This window comes from Tachypleus tridentatus, chromosome 3 (assembly GCF_004210375.1).
Source record: "Tachypleus tridentatus isolate NWPU-2018 chromosome 3, ASM421037v1, whole genome shotgun sequence".
In the NCBI taxonomy this organism is placed as follows: Eukaryota; Metazoa; Arthropoda; class Merostomata; order Xiphosura; family Limulidae; genus Tachypleus; species Tachypleus tridentatus.
Genome location: NC_134827.1, coordinates 114,402,397 through 114,423,126, shown reverse-complemented (window position 1 = coordinate 114,423,126; position 20,730 = coordinate 114,402,397). Strand labels below are relative to the sequence as shown.

Genomic DNA, 20,730 nt, shown 5'->3' with positions numbered 1-20,730 from the left:
CACTGTTGGTGTGTACACAAATTCACATACCAATCCATCATTAATATAAGGTCACACAAACCAACTGTTTGTGTTTACACAAATTCACATACCAATCCATCATTAATATAATGTCACAAAACCAATTGTTGGTGTTTACACAAATTCACATACCAATCCATCATTAATATAAGGTCACACAAACCAATTGTTGGTGTTTACACAAATTCACATACCAATTCATCATTAATATAAGGTCACACAAACCAACTGTTGGTGTTTACACAAATTCACATACCAATCCATCATTAATATAAGGTCACAAGAACCAACTGTTAGCATTTATAATAATTTACATACCAATTCTTCATCTATATAAAGTCGCAGGAACCAACACAACTACTGGTGTTTACAAGGATTCACATACCAATCCATCATTAATATAAGGTCACACAAACCAACTGTTGGTGTGTACACAAATTCACATACCAATCCATCATTAATATAAGGTCACACAAACCAACTGTTGGTGTTTACACACATTCACATACCAATCCATCATTAATATAAGGTCACACAAACCAACTGTTGGTGTTTACACAAATTCACATACCAATCCATCATTAATATAATGTCACAAAAACCAATTGTTGGTGTTTACACAAATTCACATACCAATCCATCATTAATATAAGGTCACAAGAACCAACTGTTAGCATTTATAATAATTTACATACCAATTCTTCATCTATATAAAAGTCAGGAACCAACACAACTACTGGTGTTTACAAGGATTCACATACCAATCCATCATTAATATGGATTGTTTATAATCCATAACACACTGTTGGTGTGTACACAAATTCACATACCAATCCATCATTAATATAAGGTCACACAAACCAACTGTTTGTGTTTACACAAATTCACATACCAATCCATCATTAATATAATGTCACAAAAACCAATTGTTGGTGTTTACACAAATTCACATACCAATCCATCATTAATATAAGGTCACACAAACCAATTGTTGGTGTTTACACAAATTCACATACCAATTCATCATTAATATAAGGTCACACAAACCAACTGTTGGTGTTTACACAAATTCACATACCAATCCATCATTAATATAAGGTCACAAAACCAACTGTTAGCATTTATAATAATTTACATACCAATTCTTCATCTATATAAAGTCAGGAACCAACACAACTACTGGTGTTTACAAGCATTCACATACCAATCCATCATTAATATAAGGTCACACAAACCAACTGTTGGTGTGTACACAAATTCACATACCAATCCATCATTAATATAAGGTCACACAAACCAATTGTTTTTTGTATAAACTAGTCTCCTTAAGCTTTTTATAAAAAACTAATCACCGACGTAAGCAAGAAATATTTAAATCATGCCGTTAGAAATAACTAATTTTTTAAGGTTAACAGCCAGGATTCCACAGATTAGTGGGTAAAGGTTTTTGTTGTAGTAACTGTAAGTAGATTATGAATTATTTCTGACTAGGTTGTTGTCTCCATGTTGATTATTGTGTAATTAAGTTTTTCTTGACTCAGTAATAACAATATAACGTATGTTCGTGTTAGTGAAACAATAGCTAACTCCACCACTACTTATAAAAACAAAAATAGAACCATGAATTGTAATGAAGTATTACATTTATAATCACTAAAGCAATGGGTTCACCCTTTTTCGGCCTCTTTAAGACAACTGATATTTCAAATAAAATTAGTTATACACACTTTAAGTTTCATGGTCTCTGAGTCATGTCAGTTTAGATATATGTATATAACACTAATTAAACTGGTACTGTCTTTAATCATAAATCAAATTACCATAAACCAGTTACGTGCACAACAACGTGAGAAATGTATTTTTTTGTTGCATATTATGCTGCTCACCTGTAAACAATGAAACAAGAAGAAAAATATTAAAAACATTTAATGTTATATAATTCAACTGTTATGTGTTTATTAAATAATTCGTGTTTAATAGTCTGATGCACAGATAGCTGAAATCTCCAAATAAATCTGTATCCCTACAATTCTTTGTTACAATTAATAATATAGATTAACTTAACAGTTAGGAGAAGACAAGAATTATACAGTGTCATTTAATACATTGATAAAAACCCTCACTTATATGTAAACAGAAACATTGTGTAGATTTCAAGAAATAAAACTACTACTGTCTTTGAAAGAACGTTACACAAAACTGAAATTTGTTAAGAACATAATCATTACAACTACACTTTCACACGGTGCTAAATAAATACTTTCATAGTGGATATCCGTGCATAGAAGATACAAAGATCCATTTACTTGTGTAACTTAGATATTGACTTTAAAACAAAACTTGAAAGATAAATACAATTTTCAAAGTATTTGTTACACAACTAATTCAACAAGAAAGATTACAAATTACACTTGTAAGCTTCACATAATAAGTAATGAACAATTTGCCTCAATATTTATTGTATCTTAGAGTATTCACTTTTCATTTGATTCTGTTTACTGGTCACAGTTATACAAAATGTAAGTCACAACTGTTTAATACCATCAAAACACATTTAATGTACCAGAGGCTATGTCGTCATTCTTTGCTCTAATAAGCTGTTCTTTATTTTGCTATACCAGAAGATAGCACTACTTTATATTTTTCACTTCTAATTATTTGAAGATGAATCTTTATTTAATATATTCTTTTCAAAATAAGTTTCCAGTTAACACAGTACTGTCAATAAATACAAAAGTCTTTCTGAGATCACTGAACAGACACAGCAACTCTTACAGTGTTATTCATTATATTAACACACTGTTACTCTGTGTTAACCAGGTAATTAGTTACTGGCATGTTATGAACTGAACAAGGTATGTTTCTTAACAAATACCGTGTCTTCGAAATAAAAGTTTGTCTTTTCGTACCATTGTCTTTAAACAGTAAGTTTTAATAATGAATTTTAACAGGAACTATTACATAAATACCAGTATATAAAATCATACACTTTAAATCCACACTTTTCAAAATGGTAGCAATAAGATAGGTGACAAATTGCTACATCTGAAGTGTATACGTTACTCTTATGATAACAAATACTTTTAAGTTACACACTTTATCAAGTTACCATGTTGACAGTTTACATACAGTTGTTAGAAATTTTGTGGTCATAAATATAATCTATCATCACATTTAACTTGCAAAACACTTGTATAACTGAGAGAAATTTAAACATACATTGGTAAAAATATAAGTAATTTTATATCATCAGATCTAGAGATGTCAGCATGTTAATTTGAAAATTGAGTGACCCACTTATTCAAAAGGGAAAAACAACAACAGAAAAACTTCATAAAAACTGTCAATAAAAATTTACCTGTATAAAAATAATATCAGCAGCTATATTTACACAGTTGTACTGTCAAACAACATGCTATCGGACATGTTGAGACAGAATGAAGAGTTCAGTATGGGGTGACTAGCACGTGTCACCGTTTCTTTATAAACAATAATTATAACTTAATAAATCAACAGAACTGGTGAAGATACAGGATGTTTAGAGAGGGAGGAACTAGTAGTGGATACATCAACTTATGTTTATGGATGGTTGTTGTTGGTTACCTTTACGGAAGGATCCATATTTTAAATCCTACTTATGAACAGCTTAATAACTGAATTTTGTCTGTGTCCAAAGTCTACAAAACCATTTGTGTAAACAAGATATTTATCAGAAGAAGGTAACTGGAACATTCCAACAAGTGGTCCCACAGGTTTTTTGGCATGTAAATGATAAACGTATATTCGTGACTGTAAAAAGTAGTTCGTAATAAATAATATTAAATGTGTGAAAATAAAACACTCAAGTTAGGGAACACTAAAACTTCTACACAAACTGGTCACTTACGGTGCTATGAAAGTAACTAGTGCATACATTAATAACAAACAATTAACCACAGAGAATATTGAGATGCATTGGGCCTGCCATACATTCAGATGTCATTTTACTGAGAGTAAGGAAGCTGATAATAGTGTAAGTAGAATAAATCAAGCAACCAATCAGTTTTCTTTATAAACAGACAATGGGCTTACACGGACAGGCATCTTAGTAAACAATACCAAATGCCGTAAATCACTGAATCACAGTAAAAATAACAAACTTTGCCTAACGTAAAGCACCAGGTTGTATCTCTCTGTGCAGTGTGACCAAAAACAACCATTTTTCAGTATTTCACCTTTTTTCACAACCCGATTCCTGGTGTTTCGAGAAATTTATAAATGTACAGTCGATAGTCTTTGCTTGCCAACACAACAGAACCGTCTTCAACACGAGCAACATCAAAACATTGGGCATGTTTCACCTTACTTTCCAGGGCACTGACCAACTGTCCATCTTGAGTGAAGATGGTGATGTTGAAATTATTGTGATTATCTGCCACTAGAATTTCTCCAAGAGAACTAATGCACACACCAATTGGGTAGTTGGTTATTCCTTCTCCTCCAATCTGCCACAAAAACGTTCCCTCATAGTTGAACACTTTCACGCAGTGAGCTCTGTTATCACTGATGAATATTTCCTGGTTGTCGTTAGCGACAACTCCGTTGGGAACTCCAGGTGCTTGGAACATCCAAACTTGTGATGAATGTTGCCCAAAAGATCAAAAATGAGAACACGCATCACCTTGCATTCCACCACGATAATACAACCTTTATTGTCAACGGTGACACCTCTTGGATGCTGGAGGACGTTGGCTCCAAACTTGCGGACAAACTGTCCATACTGGTTGTATATCTGAATCTGATGTGTTGGGCTTCTCTCAGTTACAATAATATCCCCAGAAACCTTTACAACAGCAACTCTGTTAGGATACAGTAACTGTCCATCTCTTTTCCCACATTCTCCAAACTGAAACTTGAACCTACCTTCCTTGTCAAATATTTGGATCCTGTGGTTATTGGTGTCAGCTACTATAATATCACTCTGAGCATTCACAGCTACACCACTTGGTTCTGTAAACTGACCCTCCATTACTCCAAACTCCCCAAACTTACAATGGTAAATCATTTTTTGACGCTTCATTTGGGATTTTAAAGGAAATGTATTTGAATTAACCAACTTGGATGGCAAATCAAAAACAGGATCGCTGGGAATGGAAGGGGAGTCAGCACCATTCTGAAAAATGTCAGAAGAGATACTTGACCATTTAACACAATGTCCGAGACTGGGCACAAAAGGATTAAAACTGTCAGCAGGATTAAATCTTTTGGTCATCATGTTTGGCTCAAGCAGGTCTCCATTTTGACAGGATCGTTCTGATCCAATAACACCATTTGACCTCGTAACAGACTGTGATCGTACTTGCATTCCAGAGTTATTCTGAAGATAGCCAAAGGTGTTCCGCACCCCTATTTGGATAGCCTGATAATTAGATACAAATTCAAGCTCAGATGCTTCCAAACCAACAACTGGATTAAATTCAAAGATTTTTTGAAATTGTGAAGTCAATAAATGCTTAAAAAGGAGTATTTCCGTGCTACTAGAAAACTTCAGAAGTTTTTCCATGAAGTCGCATACTTCAAGTGTTTTATTAACGTTATCACGAAGTTTCTGTCCAAACATTGAAAGAGAAACCATTTTTGAGTTGAAAATATCATCTAATTCTTTCAAAATCTCTTTCTTTCTTTCTTCTACAGCCACATAGTAAAACTGGTGGGTGTCTTTTATTTTATTCTGTAGTTTTTCGTACTGAACCTGAACGCTGCTAGTAGATTGCTCAATTGTTTTCAAACGATTCTGTAGATCTGTTTGTTTGCCCTTGGAATCCTCAATCAAACAATTCATGTGTTCGATATGCTTGTATTCAATATCTTCCAAATGGTCTATGTTATGCATCCCCTGTGGATGTTCCACGATCGTGCAGTCACTACATATCACAACATTACAGGTCCAGCAGAAGAAATCCAGTGTCTTAAGTTTATGGTGTGAGCAAAAGATAGGTTTCTTGTGATTAATATCATCTTTATTATTTTGAAACTCTCCCATTGTGAGAACTCTGTGTCCTTCAAAGCAGTGCATAAACTGATGTGCCATCACACAGTTCGAACACAAGAAATTGGCACAATCAGCGAGCGAGCCACTACATTGTTTTCTTTAGTTTTACAGCCAGTACAACTTTGAGTAGCTTCTTCCATTGCATTTGCCTCCAAAATGTTGCTAACTGCATAATTTGACAAAAGACCAGTCAAACCATCTGTCAATACAAACTCTTCTTGACACTTTGGACATTTAATCTTTCCTGGAGATTCTTGTATCTTTTCAAGACAAGGTTGGCAAAATGTATGAAAGCAAGGTAATAGTTTAGGAATGGTGTATGTGTCCTGGCAGATGGAACATTTGGTGGATAGAATTTTGTCCTGGCTAAGATCTGAAGTGGATGTTGTTGGAAGTGACAGAGAAATGGTAGGAGTTGCCATTTTCAGTTCTGATTGGGTTATGCTCAATGATGTGTTTCTGAAAAGAAAGTAAGAGAACTGGTATACAAATATTCTATATGTGTGTGACCTAAAGTTTAAAATACTGAATAAATATAAGGCATGTACATGTGAAACAATTTTATAATATATGAAGAAGCAAATAATATTATATTATAATAGTCAAAAATAATTAAAATAGCTTTAAACATTTGAGAAAAGAACTCTTTATCTAAAAGGATTTACTTGGTAATGTTTTGTGATACTTAGAATGAAATATTTTCATATTCAAGAAATATCAAGTTTGGATTTTATTCATTTACCACAAATATTTCCAGTACTGTTTATACAAACATTAAAATGTCTGTAAATATATATATTTGACAATACTTCACATATATTTATTTTACCTAAACAAAATTCAAATAAAAACGTAAAAATACATCATAATTCCAGATAAACCATGAAAAACTGACAGTAATATGAACTGTGTTAGTTGATGTGTTAACTTTATAAACTTCGACAAATAATTTTGTTTGTTGTACGTCTGAGAAAAGTTTTATATCCATTACATAAAAGAGAGGAAAAAACTTTTTTTTTTTTTGCACAAAACAAAAATAAGTTATTTAATCGTTGGGATGAAGGAAGGGTGTTACAATATGTCGAGGCAACTTCTGTAAGGTCATAAAATTTATCAAGTATTTATCACAATTTCTGATCACGGAAAGATATGTACTGTAGTTAAAAGTTAGAGACTAAATATATGATATATGGCACACATAGAAATAATTCCAACAAAATAATTTATTTATTTATCAAGTAAAAATTAAAGCGGAAGTAAACTTGTGATGTAATTATACGAAGTGGAAAAATAAAATAAAAGTACAAATTTTTAAACGTATTCAAAGTTAGCACACACCCATGAAACCGGTAAGATAATCGTATTTTCGCAACGATAAAAAACAAACCTACCTTCATCAACGCCACTTTTCAACATCACCATCTGTTTACGGCAATGTTCAGCACCCAATTTTTAAAATATTTAATTATTACTGGACTCCTTCCATACCTTGACTTCATGTTTTGTGTTCTTGTCTTTATCCCAGTACTAAATTAATGTACAAGCAATTCTTTAATTTATTTACAGATAGAACGCGTCACAGTGTTCATAAAACAGACAAATAAGCGGTTAGTCACCTTGACGAATCGTTGGCTCCGTTACGTATTAACATCAAGAGTGTTGCTTCTACGAAAACCACACGCCAAGTTTGGCAGCTACAACATGCAGCAGTCCTTTGTGTCGTGGTTATCAAAATAAATCATAATTTTTTTTTACGTTTTCTGTTCAGTTTTTTTATTTGTCGTTAACTTATGAGGTAATCTCTTATACGTTGAGATTTTAGTATTTGATATATTTAAGCAAGTCTTGAAATATAAGTCAACAAACGATAATTGTCAACGTCACTACATACGGGACTCATATCTTGTTATATCTTCAACTCACAGCGGTCTTGTGCAATAATAAACAAGTTATGTACAAACTGATTACCTCCCCTCTATGTGTCATTTTGATAATGACGAGAAACCCAGTTTTCATGTTACTTGTACTGTCCTTCAAACAAAAACAATATAAGTGTAATTAATATATGCCAAAGTACTATATGTACATATTTTATTTGTAAAAAAGTTCTGATTGGTCAGACGTCATAAGCACGTGATCAAATTCGCAGGAAAAGCATGCTTGAATAGTTTATGATGACGGAGAACCCATGTGAAGCAGAGATGACTGATATGGATATTAAATATGTTTAGACATCCTCTGGTTTACCCTAAGGAGATCTAAACGTAGTTACTTGTTCAATTAAACGTTCTTAATACACATATCTGCCGTCTCTACTATGTATATACGTATAGCATATATATTTACTTTTTAGTGAAAATAAATACATTTTAATGAACTTGTATAGTAAAATAAGTAACTAATACGTATATATATGTATATATCAATGTTTGTGTACAATTAAATATTGTTAATATAGTAAAGGCCAGTTTAGTCCAGCTATAAATATTTCACTAAACTATATTAATGGGAAGAGAACCTATACAAATTTCTTTTATTTTTATTTATCTAGGTTAGTTTTCTAAGAAAACACTATAGACTCTGAAACAGCATATTTTGGCTCTTGAAGTAAATTATCATTCATTATTTTTTTTTATAATTCAATATTCTTATACAGTTTTAGAAAATATTCATACTGTTGCCAATGTTCAATAAAGACATTATTAACAGTTAATGCTAGGTAACTAAGTGTTTACTTTTTCTTGTTCCTGGGCAGAAAGTGTTATTTCCCAGTTGCTTATGCCTAAAGTAATTGGAAAAGACCTATTTTTCTCTTCGAACTTTGCTTTTGTGACCTGGGAGCGTATAACGAAAACATGATAGAAGACTATATTTGGGGACTGGTACGTGAGTTATTTACATTACAGTCGCAAATCTCGAAAAACTACTCACTTCTGAACATTTTTGTATGATTTTAGTATAAATACATGTGAATCTTGATTCATATATTGTTTTATTCAGACTTTATGTAAATGAAAATGTGTAAATTTGCCAGTTTTTACATAGAAAATAGGTTTATTTCTAAATTTCATCATACAGGTCAGAAAAGCAAAGTTTGAAGGGAATAATGGCCATTTTCTGTACTTTTACAACATCAGCAATGAAGAAATAACACATACTATCCAGGAACAAAATTTGTGTTACATAGTGTAACCTTTCTTGTTAACATTAATGATACTGATGGGGAAAATTAACAAACTGGTAATTTTTCCTGGTAACATTCAACTCTTGAGATTTTCTAGCTCTATTACAAATAATCAGTCACTATCGAATGGCTTCTATCAATTGTTTATTATGTAATGACTTAAAAGTAAGCGCAAATTAATGTAATTGGATTAAACATGAAGTATAGATGGGAAGACACTCAATAGTATGAAACAATAAAATAAACTTTGTATAGTAACTCTCTCCTGCTAGTTGTTAAATAATTCAGATTTTATGGGCATATTTGCAGATATGTTGTTTAACCTGTTCAGTGCCGTAGACGAGATAACTTCTCCAAGCCGATCGGTAACACAGTACCACGGACGAGTTACTTCGTTCTCAATAATACCTAACTTCAACGCTAGATGTCAGCACCATACACGCATCTGACCTACTTACAAATTGTTTCACTTTCGATACAAAATGGCGTCACGAAAAAGTTACAAAATGAAGAAGCATTAGAGTTGTATTGTAGCAACTGAAATACGTGGCAGTCAACATATTAAAATAAAAATATCTACAATTAGGCCTAATTTGGAATACTATGTACAGTTTTGGTCAAAGATATCGGATTATTGGGAAATGTTGAGACAAGGACTTCTGTCAAGTAAAGTGTTACTTTAGGGATCAGTTTACACGTATTTATTTGTTTTCTCTTAAGAACACATGTATAAGTAAGAAGTGATTTTACTTAAGTCTATGAGATTATCCATGGAAGGAAAGAGACTGAAACAGTAAAAGCCTATGATTATTTTATGCTATGCCTATCAAGAAAAAAAGTGTGGAAAAATATATCTATCCAGCAACGCCATTTAAGATTTAATTTGGTATTGTAGGGGAGACAAGCTATACTATAAATACGCACAAGATAAGAAGTTATTGGATATTCCGTGAAAATGTAAATGTCAGGTTATTTTAATCTCATGAGCCTTTTCAAAGGTTTGATAATCCGAATGTGTGCGTTTTTCATATCAAAATGAGTTTAAGTTGGCGAAATTATTATTCCAGTTGTATTTTATGATTTGTTTCAGTTTAAATTAGTGCAATACCTCAGTTTTATCACAATCAGTTATCAAATGGAACACCGTCAGAATTTCTCCGTTATATTTATTAAAAGTCTGAACGATTTCCCGATTAACTTAATTGTATTGGGTATCTGCTAATCAAACGATATACTCCGTCTATCTCCCTAAAATCAGGTGTTTGATTCCTCTCAGTGGAGTCAGCAGATAGCCGGATGTAGCTTTGCTATAAGCAAACAAACACATCAACGTACCTGTCTATCTCCGATCACAGTAAATAGAGGGCGCTAAATTATTCGAGTTAACCTCATCCAAGTTTATACAATAATTTAGTAGATTAACACAAAACTTTAAACGTTTTTAACACCTCAACTTCAGAAAATGTATTGAAATCTCCCAAACAGATAAAAAGTAACAATGTGGCCCAATCGACCAAAGTTGGTGAAATACCGGAAAACCAATTACGTCGCCAGATGCCAAATATCGACATGGCTCTAATAGATACGAGGGCTGTTCAAAAAAATACGCGGACTGTTTTAATTGCGCGGCTCCAGTTGGTTCCAGGGGAATCCGCTTGGTGTCGCTAGGTTCGCACAGATCAGCTGATTACGACGCCATTTCCCGATTGCAGATATCTTCATTTGTGTATTAGCTACGCGGTTTTAAGTGAAGTGCGATTTTTTCGTTTGGCGGATTTCAGAATGAATGACCTGAAGGAGCAACGACTTGCTGTGAAATTTTGTGTTAAACTTGGAAAATCTGCGACTGAAACTTTTGCTATGCTTAACACGGCTTACGGTGATGTTGCTATGAAGCGTACGGCATGTTTCAAGTGACATGAATGTTTTAAGGATGGTCGACAGTCCATTGAAAATGATGAGCGTCCTGGACGTCCTTCCACGTCAACTGACGACCCACACGTCGACAAAATCAACACCCTGGTGCGGGCAAATCGACGTCTGGCTGTCAGGGAGCTTGCTGAAGAGTGTGGGATATCAGTTGGATCTTGTTACGAGATTTTGACCGAAAAATTGAAGATGCACTGCGTTGCTGCGAAATTCAGCCCTCAGAACTCGTGAGTTTTTGGCCAAACACTCGATCACTGTTCTTCCCCACCCCCCTACTCACCTGACCTTGCTCCTTACGATTTTTCTTGTTCCCCAAACTCAAAAGACCCTTGAAAGGAAGAAGATTAGAGACGATTCCCGAGATTAAGGCAAATGCGACGAAGGAGCTGGAGGACATTACAAAAGAAGCGTACCAGGACTGTTTCAACAAGTGGAAACACCGTTGGGATAAGTGTGTGCGTTGGGGAGGAGAGTACTTTGAAGGAGTCCCAGACCTGTAACTTCTAAATAAAGTACATTTTGTTTTATGACGTCAGTCCGCGTATTTTTTGAACAGCCCTCGTATGTTCATACATCATTCATGTACTTCGAACAGAACATGAATTCTTTCACACATTTTTTGTCAGTTCAGTGCAATGAATGCTATAACAGTCACGAACATAAATAACACTTTGTTTATTGTTTTAAACAATGGGCTTGGGTGCCTGTTATACGTATCGAAGCACATTTTAATAAAGGTTGCAAGCTATCAGCTTCACCACATAGCCATTAGGGGACTAAAATTACTGCCTGTCATACAATTTGTGTATGAAAAAGTTATTAAGTTCATAAAAACAATAAATTTCAAAGTTAATATAACCTAATATATCGAGATGTTTCTAAACAACCAATCACGTAACGCAGACGTTTCAAACAGTTTTATATATTTTTAGTTAACTTAGTTTAAAACAACTTTACCGCTAGATAAACAGCAACAGTTCACCTTGAAACCCTTGGAAGTTCTCGAAATAACTGAACAGAACGTTTACTGTCAAGGTTACAGAACGATATCAAATATGGTAGTTCTAATGCGTATATTATGTTGTTTTTGTTTGTTTTCTTCGCGAGAAGAAACGACCTATATACAAGTAGTAGCAGTGGTGTATAACTTATCAAAAAACACATTACAATCTAAAAATACAAAAACACAGAGAAACTTGATGAAGAAGTCTTGGTTAGAGTGAATATAATATAAAATACCATCCAATCTGTAAACACACAGTAAACACAGAGTAACTTGATGAAGAAGTCTAGGTTAGAGTGAATATAATATAAAATACCATCCAATCTGTAAACACACATTAAACACAGAGGAACTGGATGAAGAAGTCTAGGTTAGAGTGAATATAATATAAAATACCATCCAATCTGTAAACACACATTAAACACAGAGGAACTTGATGAAGAAGTCAAGGTTAGAGTGAATATAATATAAAATACCATCCAATCTGTAAACGCACAATAAACACAGAGAAACTTGATGAAGAAGTCTAGGTTAGAGTGAATATAATATAAAATACCATCCAATCTGTAAACACACAATAAACACAGAGTAACTTGATGAAGAAGTCTAGGTTAGAGTGAATATAATATAAAATACCATCCAATCTGTAAACACACATTAAACACAGAGGAACTGGATGAATAAGTCTAGGTTAGAGTGAATATAATATAAAATACCATCCAATCTGTAAACACACTTAAACACAGAGTAACTTGATGAAGAAGTCTAGGTTAGAGTGAATATAATATAAAATACCATCCAATCTGTAAACACACATTAAACACAGAGTAACTTGATGAAGAAGTCTAGGTTAGAGTGAATATAATATAAAATACCATCCAATCTGTAAACACACAATAAACACAGAGAAACGTGATGAAGAAGTCTAGGTTAGAGTGAATATAATATAAAATACCATCCAATCTGTAAACACACATTAAACACAGAGTAACTTGATGAAGAAGTCTAGGTTAGAGTGAATATAATATAAAATACCATCCAATCTGTAAACACACATTAAACACAGAGGAACTTGATGAAGAAGTCTAGGTTAGAGTGAATATAATATAAAATACCATCCAATCTGTAAACACACATTAAACACAAATAAACTAGATGAATAAGTCTAGGCTAAGACGTGTTAAAGGATTATACCAATGTCTTATGCTCTCTGTATTAGCTATACAGAAACAACTACTACACAATTGTCTAAACCAATCTGTATAAAACATAATATTATGAGACTCTCGTCTCTTGCTTAAAACATTATCTTTCACTAACCTTAAAATCAGTTGGGAAGGAAAGCTGTGGGCACGTCCTTCATGTTTTAGTGTTGGTTTAAAGAACGGCTGGACATTTGTCAACCAAATTCGTGTTAAAAGTAATATGATACATCTTTCGCTGAACACTGAAGAGCACTTTATTTGGTAACTGTTTACCTACACATTTTATTATTATATATTTGGAGTATAAATGAATCTATCTCAATAAATTAAACACTATTCTGGATTCCGTTTCGCTAACACTTAATAACGTTTTTATCTGTAAATGTTCAGTGGTTCTAAAACGTGTAAAATAAATTCGTTTAATATAGACTTCAGCCACTGCTCTTAGCTTGTGCGTCATGAGCCGGTAGAACAAATTTACAATATGACTTTAGTCACTGTTATTGTTCCCGTACTTTGGCTTTTACCTCGACAAAGAATAGCCCAGTGTTCGCGTTTTTCACAGAATTAAAACTAGTTGTTTTTTCACACAAACGCTGAGTCTCACGTTTTGTAGCAACATCTATATCTACTGATATAGCTGCTTCAAAGTGATTTGAAAACATTTAGGAAATTAAGTTAAAATATGATAAATGAGAATGGTTTTACAACTAAACCCTTGTTTCTGTTGAATATCTGACACTCCCAAATAATGACCTGCCTTTTAAAAGTTTGATTAAAACCTGGTTGTTGTCTGTCTTTTACCTGGTTACACTACTTGTTTACAGAGATGTATCATTTACAGGGACATCTGTAGATGTGTCAAGCGAGCGTCGTAAGTTATTTTGTTAACTCGTAGTTCGTATTGAAAACTAAAATTAGGTCTAAATTGAGTACTTATCTATTTAATCACATACTTCGTTTCGTGTTTTATGGGCGTGTCTAACGAGTACGGATTGTGGATTAAACTGTTAATAAAGGCAGTTATTATAACCACTTAAATAAACAACAATTGTTACAAAGTGAACGCCTTTTCCATACAAACGAAACAGGGTTATAATTGATGTACTTATCACTAGACCTATGCGTTATTTAATACAGCATTCTAAATACAGTTCGTATTATTGTGAGTTTTATATGCACAAGGATGTACTATTGTTGAAGCTACATCGACCAAACACAACTTGATTTACTAAAATTACTGCAACGAGCTATCACAATAAAAATAATAGGTTTTTGAAACCCTATTATATTTTTATCTTATACCAACAGAGATAATATGTAGTATTTAATAATAGGTGTATCGAAGACACGACAGATTACAGAAAGTTAAAAGACACAGAGTTCCTAGTTTAACATAATAAGTTAGCAATGATTATTTGACCATTTTGATGGAAAATAAATGAAGGATGATTATATAAAATTTATTCAACAAATGTTTCAAGTTATTCTAACTCTTAGTAACTAAAGATTTTATTAAATAATATTATTTCTTTCTGTTAAACTGGAGAATGACTTACCTTGATTTTCTGTTATTTCCACTTTATAAAAACAAATATTCATAAGTCATGGTATTTAAATTAATTGGGCCACTTTCGCTATAGATTTATTATCTACTGTAGCCTGATGTCACTGTAAACAAAGCAACTGGTTTCAAATCATTGTATTGTACAAGTTCGCTACGTTTTATCTGAGGAAGTTTTCACAAAAGGACATATCAAGGCGCCAACCAGATAGCGTGGCCTTATGAGTCATACTATATTACACAAAGACCGATCGGCTTGGCTGAGGAATTGAAAGAGAAGGGGGAACATTTCTCATGAACATGTGGTAGGCAAGTGGGGAGGGGTAGAAAGATACGCAGAAATACCCTGTTGAAAGAACAAGTAAACATGTATATTTTACTTTTTCGAAAATTCACAAAAGCACTAAAACTCATAGCTGAAGTGGGTAGAAAGACGCTAAGCCTGTTACTGAAGGAAATTGAACTCTCGTCATGTTTACGATGATAAAAAAATAATAGAGAGTACATTTAAAAACTTTGACGTAAACATGTCGCATCTCAGAAATCAAATACGATCAAGAACTTGATCAATCACTCCATAAATTTATGTACATTTGCTTGGTTGACTCAAACTTATTACTGTCCAGAAGTTGCTGAAGAATGACAGTGTTGGTTAGTTTAGAGCTAGCAGACATTTCGGTAAATCTAGCATCGTTAGGACTAGCGAATATTTCAGTAAATCTACAATCCTTAGGGCTAGCAGACATCTCAGTAAAATTAGGATCGTTAGAGCTGGTAGAAATCTCAGTAAAACTAGTTTCACTTTTTATACTCTTGTTTGATGTCTCCATGTAACCATCTCTATGGTTATGTTTTTTTATTTATTTAACAGTCTTGAAGTATTACTTATTCGTTACAACTACATATGTCATTGTGCACATTTTAAAATTTTGACAGAAACCAGGTCAGAATAAATATTTAAGATTTTTCGGGTAAGGTGAACAAATGCTTAAGAAAATTTCAAAATAGCGTTAACACATCGGGAGTTATCCAGCCTCAGCTCAAAAGAGTCGTTTGGAACGTTTCTCTTGTCAAATAAAGAGGGGAGTGATGTAACACCATAAGATAAACACATCAGAAAATAACAGAACCATCGAATAAAGGCGCTCGATTCAAAAAAGAGAAACACTTACTAAAACCCAGTCAGAAACGGGCTGACAAACAATAGGTTTTATAAAATGATACCCCAACAACCCACAGCTTCGGAATTTTCCAGAATAATAAAATCGTTTGAAGATTTGTTAAAAGGTTTTATAAAAGGAACCAAGATAAACGTGAGACACCAGCCCAGTTGGATTCTCTGAAACACAGAACTAATGATAGAAGTCATTGATTTTATTGTGACCATTCGTGACAGATCTGTCTTTATTACACACAATATTTAACAATCATATCCTTACACCACATTAATTTATAGTTACTTTATGACATATTTACCAAGAAAGAGTAACAACTTATTTTTCCAACTAACTGTGTTCTTAGTGGAATTTCACTGCAGTAGCCAAACTGTATGACACGTCCACGAGAGAAATATCCGCTAGAGAAAAGTATGGTATTCAAATACAATGTTACCCAATAAATAAGTTTAAAATATTTGAAACACGTAGATTCTTTACGTGTTAAATGGAACAGTAATGGTGTACATTAACACTTCCCTAAAGTTATTTAACTAATGTGTACAGTCTTCATGGTAAATCTGAAGTTGTTCACCAAAATATAACGACCGTATACACTAGACAATTAGGACAGTGTCCACTAAACGAGTAAGATCGTGTTCACCAAACAATTCTTATAAAATATCATTTATCGTACCCTGCTTTAACTCTTATAAAATACCGTTTGTCATACACAGCCTTAACTCTTAGAAAAATATCGTTTATCGTAACCTGCTTTTACTGTTATCAAATATCTTTTATCAACACTACTTTAACTCTTATAAAATATCATTTATCTTATCCTCCTTTAACTCTTATAAAATATCGTTTGTCATACACCGCTTCAACTCTTATAAAATATTTTTGTCATACCCTGTTTTAACACTTATAAAATATCGTTTATCATCCCCTGGTCTAACTTTAATAAAATATGGTTTATTATACCTTGCTTTAACTCTTATAAATATTCTTTATTACACATTGCTTTAATTTTGTAAAATATCCTTTATCATACAGTTTTAACTCTTATAAAATATCGTTTATCAAACCCTGCTTTAACTTTTATAAAATATCGTTTCTCTTACCCTGATTTAACTGTTATAAAATATCGTTTATTATACCCTACTTTAACTCTTATAAAATATCTTTTGTCATACCCTGCTTTGAGTCTTACAAAATATCATTTCTGATACCCGCTTTAATTGTTATCAAATATCGTTTGTCATACCCTGCCCTTAGTCTTATTGCATGTCTTTTGTCATACCCTGCCCTTACTCTTACAAAATATCGTTTGTTATACTATGCTTTATATCTTATAAAATGTTACTGTTGTAATAACATAAATGTTTCTCTCCCCAAAGTATGAATGTTACTTTTATAGTAACAGGTATTAATACATGTGCAGGTGAATGTTACTGTTATAGTTAACAGGTATTGTTTTTTACCCCTGTATTTAGTGGTCACCTACATTATTGAGCTAGTGTGGATGTTAATCTTTTGGTTGTTATAACGTTTGCTTTTCTTGTAAGCTGGAGATTGTGTAACCATGTGGAGGTTTCTGACGTTTATAAATAGCGTGTTGACTTCACTCACTATGGTACGGGCCACTTGTAACTTTTGTTCCCTGGATCAAAACGTGACCAGATCTGTGTTATAAATCTCTTAATCTCCATAGTTTTAAGTAACTTATTAACAGGTGTGTAACTTTACTTTACCAGACGACACTCATATGTATGGTTTTTGATTTAATAACTTTTCCAAATTAAGTATAATAATTACATTTAGAAATGTTAGTAACTTGTGTTTGATATTGCAAGACTTCCGTGCAGTAACTGCTACTAGTTGACAGTTTGTGAGCTTACGTTTTTTTCCCAGCACAAACGTTTCACAGGTTATATTTCTGTAATCGAAATGTTTTGCTCTGGTTAGACCACAGATATAAAGTAATTTTAAAGAATTATATTTTCAATTGCTGTTCAAGAAGTCTAGAAAGGTTCACCTTTCCAGATCAATGGAGTTTTAGTGTTTATTTATTTCCAAATGACTTTTATAAATATAACATTCACCCACACTGCCTGTGATAATTCTGTTTCTCTGCTTGAGTTCTTTATTTTTTACCCAAATTTCATGTTTCCAAAAGGAACAAGACATGAAGACTTGAAACTTTGTTCTGAGAGTATGATAAACCAATTCTGCAAAGATTACTTAAGTATTCTTTTATACACAAATGAAGACTTGTAAAGATTATTCAAGTATTCTTGTCCATATAGATATGAAGACTTGAACCTGTAAACATTACATAAGTATTCTTGTCCATACAGATATGAAGACTTGAACCTGTAAAGATTATGTAGGTATTCTTGTCTATACAGATATGAAGACTTGAACCTGTAAAGAATACTTAAATATTATTGTCTATACAGGTATGAAGACTTGAACCTGTAAAGATTATGTAAGTATTCTTGTCTATACAGATATGAAGACTTGAACCTGTAAAGATTACGTAAGTATTATTGTCTATACAGGTATGAAGACTTGAACCTGTAAAGATTATGTAAGTATTCTTGTCTATACAGATATGAAGACTTGAACCTGTAAAGATTACGTAAGTATTCTTGTCTATACAGATATGAAGACTTGAACCTGTAAAGATTATGTAAGTATTATTGTCTATACAGATATGAAGACTTGAACCTATAAAGATTATGTAAGTATTATTGTCTATACAGATATGAAGATTTGAACCTGTAAAGATTATGTAAGTATTATTATCTATATAGATATGAGACTTGAATCTGTACAGATTACGTAAGTATTATTGTCTATACAGATATGAAAACTTGAACCTGTAAAGATTATGTTAGTATTCTTGTCTATACAGATATGAAGACTTGAACCTCTACAGATTACATTAGTATTCTTGTTTATACAGATATGAAGACTTGAACCTGTAAATATTACATAAGTATTCATGTCTGTACAGATATGAAGACTTGAACCTGTAAAGTTTACATAAGTATTCTTGTCTAAACAGATATGAAGACTTGAACCTGTAAAGATTATGTAAGTATTATTGTCTATACAGATATGAAGACTTGAACCTATAAAGATTATGTAAGTATTCTTGTCTATACAGGTATGAAGACTTGAACCTATAAAGATTATGTAAGTATTCTTGTCTATACAGATATGAAGACTTGAACCTGTAAAGATTATGTAAGTATTATTGTCTACACAGATATGAAGACTTGAACCTGTAAAGATTATGTAAGTATTATTGTCTATACAGATATGAAGACTTGAACCTTTGAAGATAATGTAAGTATTATTGTCTATACAGGTATGAAGACTTGAACCTGTAAAGATTATGTAAGTATTCTTGTCTATACAGATATGAAGACTTGAACCTGTAAAGATTATGTAAGTATTATTGTCTACACAGATATGAAGACTTGAACCTGTAAAGATTATGTAAGTATTATTGTCTATACAGATATGAAAACGGGAACCTGTAAAGATTATGTAAGTATTCTTGTCTATACAGATATGAAGACTTGAACCTGTAAAGTTTACATAAGTATTCTTGTCTATACAGATATGAAGACTTGAACCTGTAAAGATTATGTAAGTATTTTTGTCCATACAGATATGACTTGAACCTGTAAAGATTATGTAAGTATTATTGTCTATACAGATATGAAGACTTAAACCTGTAAATACTACATAAGTATTCATGTCTGTACTGATATGAAGACTTGAACCTGTAAATATTATGTAGGTGTTCTTGTCTATACAGATATGAAGACTTGAACTTGTGAAGATTACATAATTATTCTTGTCTATATAGATATGAAGACTTGAGCTTGTACAGATTATATAAGTATTCTTGTCTATACAGATATGAAGACTTAAACCTGTAAAGATTATGTAAGTATTCTTGTCTATTTAGATATGCAGACTTGAACCTCTACAGATTACATTAGTATTCTTGTCTATACAGATATGAAGACTTATACCTGTAAAGATTATGTAAGTATTCTTGTCTATATAGATATGCAGACTTGAACCTCTACAGATTACATTAGTATTTGTGTCTATACAGATATGAAGACTTAAATCTGTAAAGATTACATTGGTATTCTTGTGTATACAGATATGAATATTTGAACCTGTACAGATTACATAAGTATTCTTGTCTATACAGATATGAAGACTTGAACCTGTACAAACTATCATTTCTTGTTTGGCAGTATTTTAGTTCACATGTCTGTCTTTATTCCACTTATTTTACCCTAAATGTGATTTAACTTTTTTACTTTAGTTGAATTTAATTTAATATCACTTTTATTTTACAGTATTTAATTTATCTTTGTTTGTCTTACATTTTTTTGCTGGTTGAGTGTCTAATATAAATTCTGAAGTTCCTGTTACCAGCTTGGGTGTGTATCACTTGTCTGTTAAGCCATTCTTTAGATATTTCAGTCTTTATTCACAGGGCAGTATGGGGCAGATGCATGGTCTTCTTTTTTACCCTTTCTTCTTCCTTCACTTTAAACTCATTTTAGGCACAGACTGACACCATTTTGCCTCCTCCTCCTGG

General features: G+C 32.6%; 1 pseudogene; it reads right to left on the bottom strand.

Annotated features, from left to right (window-relative positions):
• Nucleotides 1-2,987: 2,987 nt before the first annotated feature.
• LOC143247820 (protein brain tumor-like) lies at nucleotides 2,988-7,962 on the bottom strand (annotated as a pseudogene).
• Nucleotides 7,963-20,730: the final 12,768 nt, after the last annotated feature.